Source organism: Canis lupus, chromosome 17, assembly GCF_003254725.2.
Source record: "Canis lupus dingo isolate Sandy chromosome 17, ASM325472v2, whole genome shotgun sequence".
Lineage (NCBI taxonomy): Eukaryota > Metazoa > Chordata > Mammalia > Carnivora > Canidae > Canis > Canis lupus.
In genome coordinates, this window is record NC_064259.1 from 24156889 (window position 1) to 24174387 (window position 17499).

At 40.1% G+C, this 17499-nt stretch overlaps 1 protein-coding gene across 5 annotated transcripts in view; it reads left to right on the forward strand.

Annotated features, from left to right (window-relative positions):
- The window catches only part of LCLAT1 (lysocardiolipin acyltransferase 1), a 192698-nt gene that overhangs the window by 1787 nt on the left and 173412 nt on the right, over positions 1-17499 (forward strand). The window lies entirely within an intron of this gene.

Sequence of the window (17499 nt, forward strand, 5' to 3'; positions counted from 1 at the left end):
CTGTGCGATTATGCAGCCAAGGACGTTCTGTGTGCTGAGTCACCTAGCAACTTTCTCATCTTTGTTTTACCGATGAGGAAACTGAGGCACCAAATTGAACAACTGTGTTCTTACCATCATGCATACCATCTTCCTATATCATACAAATTTAGTATGTGTTAAGGGGATATATAGGAATACATTTTTCAATGAAATATTTTGTTTGTGATCTTTTGTGTTAGTAATCGTGTTTGATTCCATTGGCATCCAATAGTGATTTTATGGTGATAACTAGAGTTACTTTGGTTAAGTGGTATATTCATCCTACTTTTGACACCCTTTATTTTAAAAATCATTGCAAAACAGGGCAGCCCGGGTGGCTCAGGGGTTTAGCGCCGCCTTCAGCCCAGGATGTGATCCTGGAGACCCGAGATCGAGTCCCACATCAGGCTCCCTGCATAGAGCCTGCTTCTCCCTCTGCCTGTGTCTCTGCCTCTCTCTCTGTCTCTCATGAATAAATAAATAAATCTTTAAAAAAAATCATTGCAAAACAAAAGGTTGATTGATTTTTTAACAGGAAGCACAAATCAATAATTAAGGAAGGTTTTAGTTTTTATTAAATGAGAAGAATAACTTGCGGGGTGATTTTTGAAAGAAAACTTATGGTAGGTTCACTGCTTTGACATATTTGTATAAAGTATTCTAGTATCTACTTACAGAGAAAAAAAGGATATGAATAAAAGTGGCTGGGACATTGATTCTTTCTTTGAGCCTTTATAGAATTGACCTGCCACGTCTTTGGCTTATAAAAATTAATTCCTGACCTTATGCTCCAGAAAGTCCAGGGAGAAGTCCTAGGTCCAGGAGTTTGTAGACCAGTGAATGAGACAAACTGATAAATAATTAACTAATGCAATGTGAGAAGGACTTACATATAGTTGTGGTGAGTACAGATAGCTGTGGGAACACATACAAGAGAATAGTTGGTTTTGTTGGGGTGGCCCTGGCCAAGATAAGAAGGGAGCTAACTGCAGGGTAAAGGAGAAAGGGATTCTAGCCGGAGGAGTTAGCAGTGGAGAGTCTGGTGAGTGAGAGTACATGGGTGTCCAGGGGTCAGACCAGAGTTTTGCCGTAGTTGCTGAGAGAGAACACAGGAAAGATTGCGAATTCTCAGCTGAGAGAGTGACTATCATGTGGGGTGTGAGACTTGTAGAAAGATCTTAATCAAATGAGTAATATAATCAACTTTGTATTCTGGAGAGATGACTGGTGACATGGTGAAAGAATGTAAGGAGACTAGCTTAGGACAGTTTTCATATTCCTTTTTTTTTTTTTTTTTTTTAAGATTTTATTTATTCATGAGAGACAGAGAGAGGCAGAGACATAGGCAGAGGGAGAAGCGGGCTCTATGCAGGGAGCCTGATGCGGGACTCGATCCCAGGACTCCGGGATCACGCCCTGAGCCGATGGCAGATGCTCAACTGCTGAGACACTCAGGCATCGCCAGTTTCCATATTCCAAGCAAAAGGTAGTGAGGGAGTGAACCATGGCATTAACTGACAGAGCAGAGATCAGAGTCCACCACACACAATTTGAAAGCAGAATGGAAGACTGGGTATGAAGAATAATAGGATGGGAGAGGGGAACACTTGCTAAGCAAGTAAAGAGTCAGGTGTTTTTTTATTTGTTTTGTTTTTTGGGAACAATATGGTTGCAGATTGGAGGTGCTGTTAATTCATTTAAGAAAATTCTTTGTTGCTGGGTTTTGAGAGAATTGTAAACCCTTTGAGGTTGTTGAGTCAATAAGATTTAATAGAACCAGGTTTATAGCTTCCTGTAGGCTTCTGGTTTCGTAGACTACAGAAAACTCAATTATGTTGTAAAAGTCAGCAGGGTCTAGTGTAAAGGTGGCTCCGCTGGAGCAAAGCCACTCAAAGGGAGTGGGACGAATCACCTAACATCTGTTGATATGTTAGGTTTTTAATATACATGTATAGAAGTCCATTATAATATGGAAGTAATCCCACATGAATTCTCTAGTTGTAAAACTGATCTTCAGTCATTCATAAACCTAGAGTTGTCTAGTATCTGACAACATATCACAAGAGAATGTGTTCTAAATTGACTGCAAAGTGAAACTGGAAACCTTGTAAAGATGTAGGATTTTTTAAAAAGATTTATTTGTTTATTCATGAGAAAGAGAGAGAGAGAGAGGCAGAGACATAGGCAGAGGGAAAAGCAGGCTCCCTGCAGGGAGCCCAGCCCGATGGGGGAGACCCCAGGATCACACCCTGAGCTGAAGGCAGATGTTGAACTGCTGAGCCACTCAGGCGTCCCAAGATGCAGGATTTCATGCGTTCAGAGCAGGGTTGAGAACTGTTCAAAGCATAAGCACAAGTCAAAGAACGAACACCCTGGTACTACTAGAATATATTTCTTAAAAAGGACTCTAAAAGCAATGACTGTGACAGTGATTGATACGTTTCCCACAGTCTTCATTAAAATTGAGAACTCTTCATCTAAAGATACTATTAGGAAAACGAAGGGCAAAATACAGAATGGAAGAGGAAATTTGCAGTTCCTATATCTGACCAAGGACTCCTACCCAAAATATGTATGTGGATGTGTGTTTGTATGTATAAAATTAATAAGACAAAGACAATTTAAAAGATGTACAGAAGTTCTGAACAGGATCTTCTACTAGAGGATCTCTGAATGGTCTCTATGCATAGAAAAAGGTGTGCAACATTATTAGTCCCAAATGGAGACTCCAGAAGGAGAAATGGAAATTAAAACAGTGAGCTACTAAACACCTTCCAGAATGTCTAAAATTAAAAAGATTGTTAATGCCAGAATTGTAGAGCAATTGAATCTCATACATGTTGGTGGGAATGTACAATCATTTTGGAAAGCTGTGACTCTAATCTTACCTATGATCCATCAGTTCCATTTCTAGATATACCCAAGAGGAATGGCTGTGTATGTCTACCAAAAAAGTAAAAGAATGTTCATAGAACCTTTAATCATAATAGCTAAAAATTAGACAAAACCCCAGGTACATTAGCAGCAGAATAGATGAGTAAATTGTGGTATGTTTATGAAAGGAAACATTACAAAAACAGTTAAAGAATGAACTACCAATATACCCACAGTAGCCATAATGAGACAGGCAAAAGGTTGCATACCATATGATTCCATTTAAATGAAGTCCAAATATAGGTACAGCTATTTCCTGGTGATAGAAGTCAGAATGGTGGTTCCTCCAGGAGCCTTCTGGAGTGTTGGAAATGTTCTTCCTGTTATGTTGAGTTGGGCAGTGGTTCTGTGGGTGCTAGTGAGAATTTAGCAGTGTTAAACCAATTAACTTTTGGAAAACCAGCAGGAATGGTGATGAAAGAGATCCTTTATAAGAATTTCAAGGGTGCCTGGGTGGCTCTCAGCCACTTAGAATCTGCCTTCAGCCCAGGTTATGAGCTTGGGGTCCTGGGATCAAGCTGTGCATTGGGCTCCCTGCTAAGGGGAGAGCCTGCTTCTCCCTCTCCTTCTGCTACTCTCCCTGCTTTACTCTCCCTGTCAAAGAAATAAATAAAATCTTAGAGAAAAAAAAATTAAAAAGCAGTATAAGAGGCTTCGGGGGAATAGATGATGAAACCTAGAATTTTTCTTTTGTTATAATTGTCTTGTCAAAAGGCAAATGTGGAATCAGAATCGTCAGATCATGCCCTTTTACAGTTTGATTACAAAGTTAAGTCCTAATTCCTTGTTAATTCGTTGTCCGACGAATTAATACATAGTTGCAAGTGTAACCTAAATTTTGGTTCATATAAAATACATTATGAAAATTGATTTATATTGTGTTTCATTTTTTTTTGGGGGGGGGAATTCTAATCCAGTCTTTTTCATCATTGTGAAATGTCCCAGTTTAAGAGAAATCACTGTGGTTTTTTTTCCAGTTTAAGCTAATTGCTCTTAAGATAGTGAGGGCTACTGTGATCCCTTTGGCTGTAAGGTTTTATGTGTAATAGTGGAGCTGAGGAAAGCCTGTGGTGAGTTCCCTGTAGCTTTGGGGTAAAGCTTGTAGAAGGCTTTGGTGAACTCCAGTCCAATATGACAAAGTGTTCATTGCACCTTTACCTGGTCCTCTCTATCTGGCACTGGGGATATGGGGATGCTCCTCTGATAACCCTAGAGGCAAGGGATGTCTGAGGGGCACCATCAGTGAAAGCTGACTGGGGTGATTAACCACTTTATCCTCAGTCTTTTACAGTTGAGATTTCTGAAAACTGAAATTGTTCACTTCCTCTCAGGAAGTTGATTGCTGCTCTGGGGACAGTAAAGGGAAGACTTCTGCTACCCTTAGTTTTCCATCTCAAATAAGAGCTCACCTCCACTTTATTATGTTTTAAGTGTATAGTCAGTCCCCCGGGGAAAATGCATGGAGCAGGGATTTTGGGTGTGGTGAGCTGCTATCTACAGGTGTCAAAGCAAATAACGATGGAAGTTAGGAATGAGAGAATGAGGAGGAGAAGTGAGTGGTGGCAGCCATTCGTAGGGTTCTGTGTGATCAGAAGTGTGGAGGGAAAGGGTTGTTTTTAGCTCAGATAGCAGCTCTTTCCCCACAGGAATGTTTAGGTATCTTGGGGAAGCCAGCTTTATCTGTGGCTGTTATTATCTCTGCTATTGTATTGTAATACAAATGCTTTCTTAGAATTAAGTTTTTGTTTTTAATTGTGTCGCTTTTAAATTAAAAAAAAAAATGCCTCTGGGCTTACAAGGAAAATGAGGGTAACTAGGAGTGGCTTGAACACCAAAATTTTATTTAACTTGAACATTTTTGGACACTTACCGTGGACTTGGTGATGGGGACAGAATTGAATAAGACATGGTTCCTGTCCTTGAGTTTACTGCCTAGAGGGGGGGATAAATCAATGCCTTCTGTGCAGAGATCACTGAGGTTCTGTCTCTTCTGGTTTTCTGTGATTTGAAAGGTAAGCATGACAGCTGTGAAACCTGAGGTCCATAGGCAATCGTGGTGACTATTAATAATAATGTAATAGTTCATATTTGTTGAGTGCTTACTACATACTGGGTTAGTTCCAAGTGCCCGTAAGTTTGTAATTCCTTTAATTCTCCTATGAGGTTAAAACAATTCTAATTTTCATTTTAGCTTTGAGGAAACTGAGGCCCAGAAAGGTTAAGTAACATAGGTTTGAACTTAAGCAGTCTAATTCCAGAGGCTGCTGTAATGCCTGTTTTAATTCAGTTTAAATTTAAAATATACTCTACTTATGTGACTTTAAGTGTAAGAGATTATTATTTGAACAAGAGGATGCTTTGTATTACAAGTTATGCTCAAAGTTTCTGAATATCTATGCTGAACATTATTTGCTGTGGCTGCTTAGAGTGGTTCTCTCTATAATGTGGGAGTTTTTCCCCTTTCCCTCCCTTCTTCCCTCCCTCCCTCCCTTTTTAGAGAAGGAAAGGGGGTGGAAGGGGCAGAGGGAGAGAATCTTAACATGCCCAGTGAGGAGCCCCCTGTGGGGCTCAGTCTCATGCCCTGAGATCATGGCCTGAGTTGAAATCAAGAGGCACTTAGCTGACTGAGCCACCCAGGTGCCCCTGTGATGTGGGATTAATTTAAATGCGACATCCTTTTGCCCTTTTCTCCTTTTCTGTGTTGTGATTGTGATTGTTTTGGCACTCTTAATATCATGTGCCATTATATCATTCTGAAATTCAGTAAAAATATATTCCTGGTTTTTATTGTGTTATAAACATACACATAATGATATTTTATGATATAGTATTCAAACTGGAGAGTTTGTGAATTGCTGGAGTAACATACTTGTTAATGTGAATAACTACAAATTTAAACTTAAATTGTATTTTCAGCATGGCTGTTAATTAGGACCAATTGATTAAATTAAAGAGAATTATGTTTCCTTTGTTCTCTGTAAGAATGGAAGAGAAGTATAGAAGCAGGATTGAAATCTAGAGTAGTCTAGGGGGTGCTAGAGTAACCTTATTTTGCTTAGTTTATTTATGGTTGTAATGAAGCCAGCTCAATTTACCTTCTCTTTCCGAGAAGAAATACCTCAGAAGTCAGAGTTAATCAAGACTGAATCTTTCCTAGAGCTACTGTTATAAATAGTTCTTGTGTATTGAGTGGGCTTATCTTCAGGGAACTCAGCCTACATTGGACATAATTGTTCCCGAAAGTATATTTATTTTTCTTTTTATCTCAGATTTCTTTAACTCTCAAAAATTAGGGGTGTTAATATTCTTATTTTGAATTAAGAACTCTAAAATTCTATTTGGTTTTCTTTTGCAGTGGCAATTCACACTTCTCCAGGGCCTTTTCTGTACATATTTGTTGATTCTTTATAACATTCCTGGGAGATAAGTATTTATATTAGTTTCTTGTGGCTGCTGTAACAAATACCACAAACTTGGGTGGCTTAATACAACAGCAATTTATATTTTCACAGTTCTGGAGGCCAGAAGTCTGAGATCAGAATTAGTGGCTGAGGTCAAAGTGTGGGAGGACTGTGCCAGCTCCAGAGGTTCCAGAGGGAGAATTATGTTCCTTGCCTCTTCTAGCTTCTGGTGACTGCCTTCATTTCTTGGTTTGTGGCCACATCATTCCAGTCTTTGTGTTTGTGGCCACATTGCCTTTTCCTCTATTGTCTGTGATGAAATCTTCCTCTGCCTTCCTTTTAAGACTATTTTGAGGTAATTGGAGAGCTACTGGCAGTTGTAAGAAATAATACAAAAGGAACCCATGTAGCTTTTACTCAGTTTTTTACAATAGTAGCAGCTTGCAAAACTTTAGTACAGTATTACAACCAGAATGTTGACATTGATCTAGCCGAGATCCAGAACAGTCTCACCATAGGGGTTCCCTATGTGGTACTTTCATGGCCACACACCCCATTCTCTGACAACCACGGATTTGTTCTCCTTTTCTAGGATTCTGCTGTTACAGGAATGTTAGGTAAGTGGAATTATACAGTGTATAACCTTTGGGGATTGTCTTTTTCCACTTAGCAGAATTCCCTGGAGATTCATTCAAGTTGTTGCATGTATCAACAGTTTGTTCTTTTTCCTTGTTTGGTATTCCTTATGATCCTTAGTCTTTGGTGTGGTTGTATCCATTGAAGGATGTGTTGGGTGGTTTCTGATTTTTGGCTGTTTAAGTACAGCTGTTAAGAACATTCATGCACAGGTTTTTGTGTGAACTTTAAGTTTTCATTTCACTGGGATAAATGCCAAGGAGTGCAGTTCCTGGGTCATATCGTGGCTATGTAGACAAATGAGTTTATTTCTGAACTCTCAATTCTGTTGCATTGATCTTTATGTCAAGCCTTATGATAGTGGGGCACTGTCTTAATTACGGTTGCTTTGTGGTAAGTTTTGAAATCAGGAAGTATGAGTCTTCCTACCTTGTTCTTCTTTTTCAAGTTTGTGTTGTCTATTCTGTTTCCCCAGCAAATCCACATGAACTTTAGAATCAGCTTGTCAATTTTTACAAAGAATGCAGCCGTGGATTTGACAGTGATTTTTAATATATTCATTGAATTGTATGACCATTACCACAATTAATTTTAGAACACTTTCTTCTTTAAGATTTTATTTATTTATTCATGAGAGACACAGATAGAGAGACACACAGGCAGAGGGAGAAGCAGGCTCCCTGCGGAGTGCCCACTGAGGGACTCCATCCCAGGACCCCGGGATCATGACCTGAACTGAAGGCAGATGCTTAACCACTGAGCCACCCAGGTGCCCTTAGAACATTTCATCACCTTGAAAAGAAGTCCGCTGTTTATTAGCAATGGCACTCCCCTTTCCTCCAACCATTGCCCTAAGCAAGTTCTACTCTACTTTCTGTCTTACATATTTGCCTGTTCTGGACATTTCAGATAAGTGGAATCATACAATATGCGGTCTTTTGTGATTGTCTTCCTTCACTCAACGTGTTTTCAAGATTCATCTATGTCGTAGCATGTATCAGTGTGTCATTCCTTATGGCTGAATGATGAGGTATTCCACTGTATGGATAGGCCACTGAGCAGTTGACAAATACTTCTTGGCTGTTATGAATAATGTTGCTAGGATTATTCCAATACAAGTTTTTGTGTAAGATGTGTGTTTTAATTTTTCTTTGGTATATATTTAGGAGTTGAATTTCTGGGTCATATGGTCAACACACTTACTCTTTTTTTCTCTTTCCTTTTTTTTTTTAAGTTTCTTAAAACTAGTGTATTAGTTTTAGTGATTCGTCAGTTGCATATGATACTCAGTGCTCATTACAGCAAGTGCCCTCCTTAATGCCCATCACCAGTTACTCCATCCCCCCTTCCACATCCCCTCCAATGGCCCTCAGTGTGTTTCCTAGAGTCTCTTAGGGTTTGCTTCATTCTCTGTTTTCATCTTATGTTATTCTTTTGAGGGACTGCTACCCTCTTTTCCAGGCTGTACTGTTTTACAGTTCCATCAACAGTATGTGAGTATTCCCATTTCTCAACAGCTTCACCAATGCTTATTATCTGTCTTTTTGATTATAGGGACATTCTAGGTAAGTAATATTATAACATCCTCATAGGCATGAGGTGGTATTTCATTGTGGTTTTAATATGCTTGTTCCTGATGGCAAAGGATGTCAAACATCTTTTCATGTGCTTATTAATCATTTGTATATTTTCTTTGGAGAAATGTCTGTTCAGATCCTTTGCCCATTTTTAAAATTGGGTTATTTACCTTTTCACTGAGTTGTAGAAGTTCTTTATATATTCTAGATCCAAGCCCTTTATATATGGTAAATTACAAAAATTTTCTTGTGTAGGTTACTTTTTCATTTGAAATGCTGTTGCTTTTAAAAATGTTTATCCTGTATCGGCAACTTTGCTGAACTCACTTATTAGTTCTGGGAAGTGTTTAAAGTAGATTTCTTGGGGTTTTCTGTGGAAACCATCATTTCATCTGCAAATAGGGACAGTTTTATTTCTTCTTTCTGTGTGGCTTTTATTTCCTTTTCCTGCTTCCCTGCATTGACTAGGACTTTTAGTACTGTGATGAATTAGAGTGGTGAGAGTAGACATTCCTGCCTTGTTCCCAGTAATAGGGATAATGCAGTTTGTCTTCTATCATTAAGTGTAGTAATGTTTATTGTAGGTTTTTTGTAAGTGCTCCTTTATTTCATTTTTTTTTTGAGAGTTTCTCTCATGAACAGGTATTGAATTTTATCAGTTGATTTTCTATCTAGAGTAGTATGGTCATGTGGATTTTTTTTCCCCCAGTTTGTTAATATTGTGGATTACATTCGTTCCTGAATATTGAACTAACCGTGCATCTCTGGTTAAATTCAACTTTTTATAGGGACACCTGGGTGGCTCAGTGGTTGAACATCTGCCTTAGGCTCAGGGTGTGATCCTGGAGTCCAGGGGTAGAGTCTCACTTCAGGCTCCTTGCATGGAGCCTGTTCTTCCCTCTGCCTATGTCTCTGCCTCTCTCTGTCTCTCATGAATGAATAAATAAATACAATCTTTTTTTTTTAAAGATTTTATTTATTTATTCATGAGAGACACAGGGAGAGAGAGGCAGAGACACTGGCAGAGGGAGAAGCAGGCTTCATGCAAGAAGCCTGATGTGGGACTCAATCCTGGGTCTCCAGGATCACGCCCTGGGCCAAAGGCAGGCACTAAACCACTGAGCCACCCAGGGATCCCCAATAAATAAAATCTTTTTAAAAATTTCAACTTTTTATATACTGCTGAATTCTGTTTGCTATTGCATTGTTAAGGATTTTTGTGTCTCGGGGGATCCCTAGGTGGCTCAGCGGTTTAGTGCCTGCCTTTGGCTCAGGGGCGCGATCCTGGAGTCCCGGGATCGAGTCCCACGTTGGGCTCCCGGCATGGAGCCTGCTTCTCCCTCTGCCTGTGTCTCTGTGCCTCTCTCTCTCTCTCTCTATGTCTATCATGAACAAATAAATAAATCTTAAAAAAAAAAAAGATTTTTGTGTCTCTATTCATGTATTGATGTGTAGTTTCATTTTTTATACTATCTTTTTCTTGTTTTTGCATCAGAGTAATAACTAGCTTTGTAAACAGAATTGGAAATTCTTCTCTATTCTTGTGTTTTCTCTAAGTGATTGCGTTAATTCCTTTTTTTTTTAATATTTATTTATTCATGAGAGGCAGAGACATGGGCAGAGGGAGAAATAGGTTCCTCTTGAGGGACCCTGATGTGGGACTTGATTTCAGAACCCTGGTATCATGACCTGAGCCAAAGGCAGATGCTCAACCACTGAGCCACCCAGGTGCCCTGTTAATTCCTCTTTAAAAATTTGGTATAATTTTCTGGTGAAAAAATCTGGTCCAGGAGATTTCTTTTTCTGGAAGTTTTAAATTATGAGTTCAATTTCCTTAATAGTTACAGGGCTGTTCGAATGATCTATTTCATTTTGGGTGACTTGTATGCTTTCCAGGAATTTGTCCATTGACATACAAAGTGGGACTCATTGCTGCTGGCAGAGGTGGGCATTTCAGATCCCCTCTAGGCTTCCCCTGAATACTACTCTGCATCCTTAACTGTCGTTTCAGTCACCCAACCCCCCTTTTATAGGACTCTGCTGACGCTGCTGGGGGGGATGGCCTTCCTACCCTAGAGGGTGGTGAAAGTCCTGCCTCTACCAGGCCTTGCTTGCCTCATATCACCCCCATGGAGATGGGAAGGAGTGCCTTGTAACTGTCATGGGAATATAAGTCTAGGCTCTCCACAGATGCCCTCCATAGACATTGTGTGGCTGGGAAAGGGAGTCTTTTTTTTTTTAATTGGAGTTTAATTTGCCAACATATAGCATAACACCCAGTGCTCATCCCGCCAAGTGCCCCCAAAAGTGCCCATCACCCAGTCACCCCAACCCCCTGCCCACTTCCCCTTCTACTACCCCTTGTTCATTTCCCAGAGTTAGGTGTCTCTCATGTTTTGTCACCCTCACTGATATTTTCACTCATTTTCTCTCCTTGGGAAAGGGAGTCTTAAACCCACTTGGCAGGGAAGAAAGTCTAGCCTTTGATATCATCCCTGCAGGGGTTAGAGGTTGGGTAAGGGAAGGAGGTGATATTGAGGTATGACATTACAGCCTGGTGAAAGTGCAAGTTTAGGCTCCCTGCCTGGCCTGTGCTGTCATGGGTAGGGATGGGCCACAGCTTTGTCTATGATTTTTGGCTGGAGTGTAGTAGTTGCTGTCTAAAAGTTTTCTGTTTTGCTTTGCTGATCTTTTCTTGGTCCTTTGAAAGAGCAAAGACCTTTTTGTCTAACCCCCTTTGGCATTTCTGGATGACTGGCTTCTTAACCTCTGTGTCCTTGTGATCTACAAGGAAAAAGGAAAACCCAGGGGACTCAGCACCATGTTGTTCCATGGGTCCCAGGTCCCCAGCTGGTATGTCTTCTTTCCACTTCAGAGTCGTCTTTTGTTTGTCTTCTATATGATGTGCAGGGTTTTTAGTTGCACTTAGCTGAAATAGTAGGGGTAGTACATCTAATTGATTTTACCAGAGGTAGAAGTTGAACAGAATTTTTAAAAAATATTTTATTTATTTATTCATGAGAGAGAGAGAGAGAGAGAGAAAGAGAGGCAGAGACACAGGCAGAGGGAGAAGCAGGCTCCATGCAGGGAGCCTGACGTGGGACTCAATCCCGAGACTCCAGGATCACGCCCTGGGCCAAAGGCAGGCACTAAACCGCTGAGCCACCGAGGGATCTCCCTGTTTTTTTTTTTTTTTTTTTTTTTTTTTTAATGGAAGAAAACATAGAGTAGAAATTAAGATACATAAATTGGCCAGTAAGATACTTAAGAAGTTAATTTTAGATCATTTACTTGGAAGTGATAGTTTAATCCTGTCTTTATTTCTCCAGAAAGTAACTTTGTGTGTGTCATTGTTCAGTAAAACCAAACCCTAAATAATTCTAGGTCTTTTAAGACGCTTGACAATCCAATTATTTATTTCTGTATTTATATATAAATATATGTAAATTTATTTATAAATTCATAGTGAATCTAAATTTCTAGCTTAGTATATGATAGAGAAAAATGTATCTTAGTGAAAGATTAGTTTTCTGGAGAAGCCTCAGTTTTTCTAGAGGTTGTCAGATTTTGTAGCTGTGGAATTCTCTTCTAAAAGGAGAACTGGGGGATGCCTGGGTGGCTCAACGGTTGAGCGTCTGCTTTTGGCTCAGGGGGTCATCCTGAGGTCTGGGATCAAGTCCCACATCAGGCTCCTTGTGGAGAGACTGCTGCCTGTGTCTCTGCCTCTCTCTGTGTCTCTCATGAATAAATAAATAAAATCTTAAAAAAAATAAAAGGAGAAATAGGCATTATTCATAGTGGTTAAGAGCTATACAAGAAAGATCTGTGCAAATCTTTGAATAACCAAAAGGATTACTGGGGATCTTCTTTGGAAATTAGGTGATGTCTAGAGCACTTTTCCTATAGATCTAATCTATGGGGTCTACAGCTTTTATTGTTTTTACAACTTTGTAAATTGTGAATAACAGCAATGCAGATTATTCTTGTCCTTAGACATGCAAAATATTTTGTTTTGTTTGGAGATGTAGTCCTCTTCTGGAGGAAGCCAGTGTTGGATTTATTTTTATTTTTATTTTTAAAAATTTATTTATTCATGAGACACACACACACACACACACACACACAGAGAGAGAGAGAGAGAGAGAGAGGCAGAGACATAGGCAGAGGGAGAAACAGGCTCCATGTAGGGAGCCCAATGTGGGACTTGATGCCTGATCCCAGGATCAGGCCCTGAGCGCGGAAGGTAGCCGCTCAACCACTGAGCCACCCAGGCGTCCTTAGTGTTGGATTTATTAAGCAGATTTGTTTCACTATTTCTGATTGCCTATATGTACTGTTTGCATTTACTTTTGAACCAAATGAAATGTCTTTTTTGTTCTGTAATTAACGAGTTAAATAAAATCATAGATGTTCTTTTTATATTTGTATGGAAGACACAGTGTTATCTTTTTGTTTGTTTAAATTATCCATTAACAGTTTGAACTCTGAATTTAGCCTGCTGGGCTTGAATCCCATGGTAGCATTTACTGTCATTGTAGTTTAGAGCAGGGGATTTTATTTTTTAACCTGTTTACTCACTTTAAAGAGGGGTCACTGGGCCGTTTTTCTGCTATGGAGATTGTGAGGTGGGAGGATTAAAAGAGATGTTGCATGTCACACACTTCTTGCCGTACCTCTCACATCTTCAAAACTCTGCTTTTTGTTATTAGAAGGCGGTGGACATGAATTTTACTTTCCTGAGACATAATTTCTTCTGTTTTAAAAAAGTGTTTTATCGGGAGAGAGAGAGAGAGAGAGAGAGCGAGCAAGCAAGCATGAGCGCATGCCTCACGCCAGCAAGGGGAGGAGTAGAGAGGGAGGGGGAGAGAAAGAGAAAGAATCCCAAGCACACCCCCACACCTAGGACAGAGCCCAACACTGGGCTAGATCCCAGGACCCTCAGATCATGACTGTACCAAAAGCAAGAGTTGGATGCCCAATCAGCTGAGCCACCTGGGCACCCCTGAGACTTACTTTCTTAATTTGTAACAATAAATGAGGGGACTTTTTGTTTGTTAGGTCATAGATTTCACTGGCAATAATTGGAAAGAATGCAGTAAAGCAGTTAGTAATAGTTGCTTTTGGAAGTGAAGGTTCTTTTAACATGCAAGTGACCTTGCTGCTCTGAGCAAGGGAAGTGTTTTGATCTGGTGAGCAATTACTTAGAACAGTGTCCTGATAATTCAATTCAGTAAACATTGATTGAGGAGACCCTGTTCTGCCTTCCTTTGAATTAGGAAGAAGCATTAGGGCTGGAAACGTGGCTTAATAAGGTAGCAGAAATATTATCCTTTTGCCTTAAAAAAATATAGAGGGTGGATCCTGATAGATGGAAGGCTAAATTTAGAGTTCAGTGCCTTGATGGATGTGGGCATACTCACCAGGGAGTAGAACTGGAAACAACTGAATTTTGCTTAACCTAGGGATAACCATTTGGAGTTTCAAAGGTAATTTTTGGGTGAGTAGGGACACTGGGTGATTGGAGAAGAGGGAGGAACTGGAAAGATGGCTCAAGGATATCTGTTATTTAAATTGTTCCTTCTGACCCTCAGTATTTATACATGTTTTCCTTGAGGATTTTTTTTTTGGGGTTTTGGGGGTTCAGGTGTTGGGAACAGGGTAGACTCGGTGAATTGATTGAGTTAGTAGAGAGGATTTTAGAGGCTGAGAGAATTTAAGCCCCTCAGAAATGAGCAGTTTGGGGGAAGACCTTGGTTTTCTATAGGTTGTGTCATTGGAGCAAGTTGAGGGATGGTTCAAGCCAAGGGCATCCTCAGCTACTCTTAGCTTAGGATAATGAAAATAAGCCTCAATGCAGGATGCCTAGCATGTGAACAAGGAGTTTATGTATAGGTAGATAATTATAGTTAAAATTGGCTTACAGATTATAATGAAATTAAGTTTTACTATAAACAAAAGTAGCAGTCTGTCTATACTTTAAATATTTTAAAGTTTTAAATAGTTTGGCTTTAGACTCAGAGTCCAGGAAGTGGGGAGAGTGTGTCATGCCTGCTTTCTTTATTTAGGAAGGTCTTAGGAAGGCCTAGCACTATCTTTGCAACTTGAATACACCCAATGTTATAGAGTATGGGGAGGGGAGCTGCCCTTTACCCCATTCCTTCTGTAGGTTGGGATCTAGGCTTAGATTTTGCCCTCACTATTCATATTCTGGCTGGTGGTGTTGCTATTTGGGAAAAACCAAAGCTTGAAGGACCTGGAGGATTTTAACATTGGTGCCTCCCTTTCTGTCTGGAGCTTGGGGACACGGGACACATTGGGCTCTTCCTGCACTCTTCTGGCATTCCCATTCTTATTTAGCACTGTACCCAGCACAGTCCTCCTGGATTCCTGAGTCAATAAGTCTATTCATTAATCTAGTCAGTACTAGAATATCTCAGTTCCACAGACCCTTATAGCTTTTTGATACCATAAACCATCTGACAAGCCCGGTTTGCTGTTCCAAACTCTGCTTTCCCTTTCTTCTCCCATTTGGATTCTCACTGACTGAGGGACAATTGGGACTCACTTCTGGGATGCTAGCAACAAGAGGATGAGATGGTATGTGTAGTGTCTGTCTGGATCGGATGGGGGCTCCCAAATATGGGGCAATGAATCAGGTAAGGGCTGGTGGCACGGGCAGTGAAAGGATTCACCCAAGACAGAACAAAGGAGATAGAACTTTACTGAATACACCGCAAAGGAACAGCTGGCAGGACAGCAGAGGAGAGGCTGTCCGCCAGGAGGCTGTGGGTGGGGGCTGTTTTTAAAGGGGGAAGGTGAGAAGGTCCGGGGACTTACGGAATTTTCCCTTTTTTGGTAACTGCCTAGTTGCAAGTAGCCTGTATGTTAGGTAGGCCCTCTGGATATTCTGAGGTAGGGCTGGGATGGGCCCATCTGTATTCAGCCAGGGGGTCACTGTGGGCCTTTTTGCCTTGATCAAGTTTCCATTGCTCAAGCCTTTTGTTTAAAAGCAGCCTCTACAATCTGTACATTGTAGGGAAGAATAAATGGTGATCCTTCTGAACTATGAGCCATTAACATGGCAGTTTCTAGGTATTGAATGTACTTTCTAAAAGCTGGACTGTAAAAGCTTTGAGTAAGTCTGTGTAATGGTGTCTGTGCTTGAAGTGTTTATTCTGCTTCATGTATCTGAACAGGAAGCTTTTCTGAATTGATTATAGTTGTTCTGTTTATGTTGTGTTGCCGAAATGTTCCATGGTTGTTCCATAAACTTTTCTTTGAAAAAATAAACACTTCTGTTAGATGCATTATAACTTTCCTGTTGATAGGTAATAAAACGGTCTCTTTCTGTCAAAGAACAAAACCAAACATTTCTGTTTGGTATTTGGTTTGAATGTTTATGTTAAAAATGAAGTACCATTTTGTTTATAGAGTCCAAAATATTAAATAGAATATGTTCTAGAGTTCGGCCCTTACCTTTTCTGCTGAGTGCAGTAACTTGCTTTTGACTCCTGTAGATGGCTATAAGACACCACTAGCAGGTATCCTCTCTTGAGTAGTGAGGGCTTCTTTTGGGGGGTGAGTAGGGAATTTTATCTATGTGGATAACTCTCAAAAAGATTGTGGCAGGTCCTCTCCAGCTCTAGGCACATGTTCATCTGTCTGTGTCCATTCAGAATCACTGGTTGTTGCCTTCAGTCTCAACTTGGCTAACATTGAATTCATTCTCAATCTCATCCTCGGTTCCCTTCTGGCTGTGTCTGTTTCTGTCTATTTAGTTGTTCAGGCTTAAATCATTTATACTCAATTTGACCCACTCCCCTCGCCCCTTTCTCTATTCCTTTTTTTGTAATGCTTTTGATGTTTTTTCCCCCTACCTCTACTACTAGGTTTCTAAAATAATAGCCCATTTATTGTGCATGTGCTATAATAAAGACTATGCCTGGTTCTTGTGTCTGGTTTCAGACAGCTTCAATAACCCTTGGAATTTCCTGAGTGGCAGGAGTATCTTTTGTTATTCATAATGAGCCCCTTTAATAACTTACCTGAGTTTATACTAATCAGGTGACTCGGATGGGCTCTTAGATAGTTTCAAGGGAGGGTCTGGGAAAGGCTTAGCTCTCAATTAGAGGGTTGGAACGTTACTACCTCTTGATCTCTGAGGTGGTGAGACAGACTGGTGATTGAGTTCAGTCATGCACAAATGATTTAATCAACCATGTCTGCTTTAATGAAACCCCTTATATAAACTCTGGGATACTGGAGTTTACAGCCTGTTGAACACATGGATGTGCTGGAAGGGTGACACCTAATTACTCCAAATTAGGGCATGAAAATTCTGAAACCCTGCATTCTCTTTCCCTAGACCTGGCCCTATGCATGTCTTCCACTTGGCTGTACCTGCATTGTATCCTTTATAATAAAACTGTAATTGTTTAAGTGTAGTGATTTCAACAAGTTCTGTGAGTCATTTTAGCAAATTACTGCACTTGAAGAAGAAGTTGTGGGAACCCTTGAATTTGTAGCCAAGTTAGAAGTTCTGATAAGTTGGGACATGTGATGCAAGGGCAGTTTTGTTGGGTATTAACTTATTGGGATCTGATGTTCACTCTAGGTAGTGTGCTGGAATTGAATTAAAATATAGGACACCCAGTTGGTATCAGAGAATTGGTGTCAGGAAGAAATGTTTATTCTTTGTCAGACATTGTGATATGTATTATTTTATGTAATACTTTTTAAAAAAATATTTTATTTATTTAATCATGAGAGACACAGAGAGAGATAAGCAGAGACATAGGCAGAGGGAGAAGCAGGCTCCATGCAGGGAGCCTGATGTGGGACTCAATCCCAGACCCTGGGATGAAGGAAGTGGAACTTTTAAAAAGTCCTATGACTTGCCCAGAGTCATAGAACTGGAAGTGGAAAGCCCA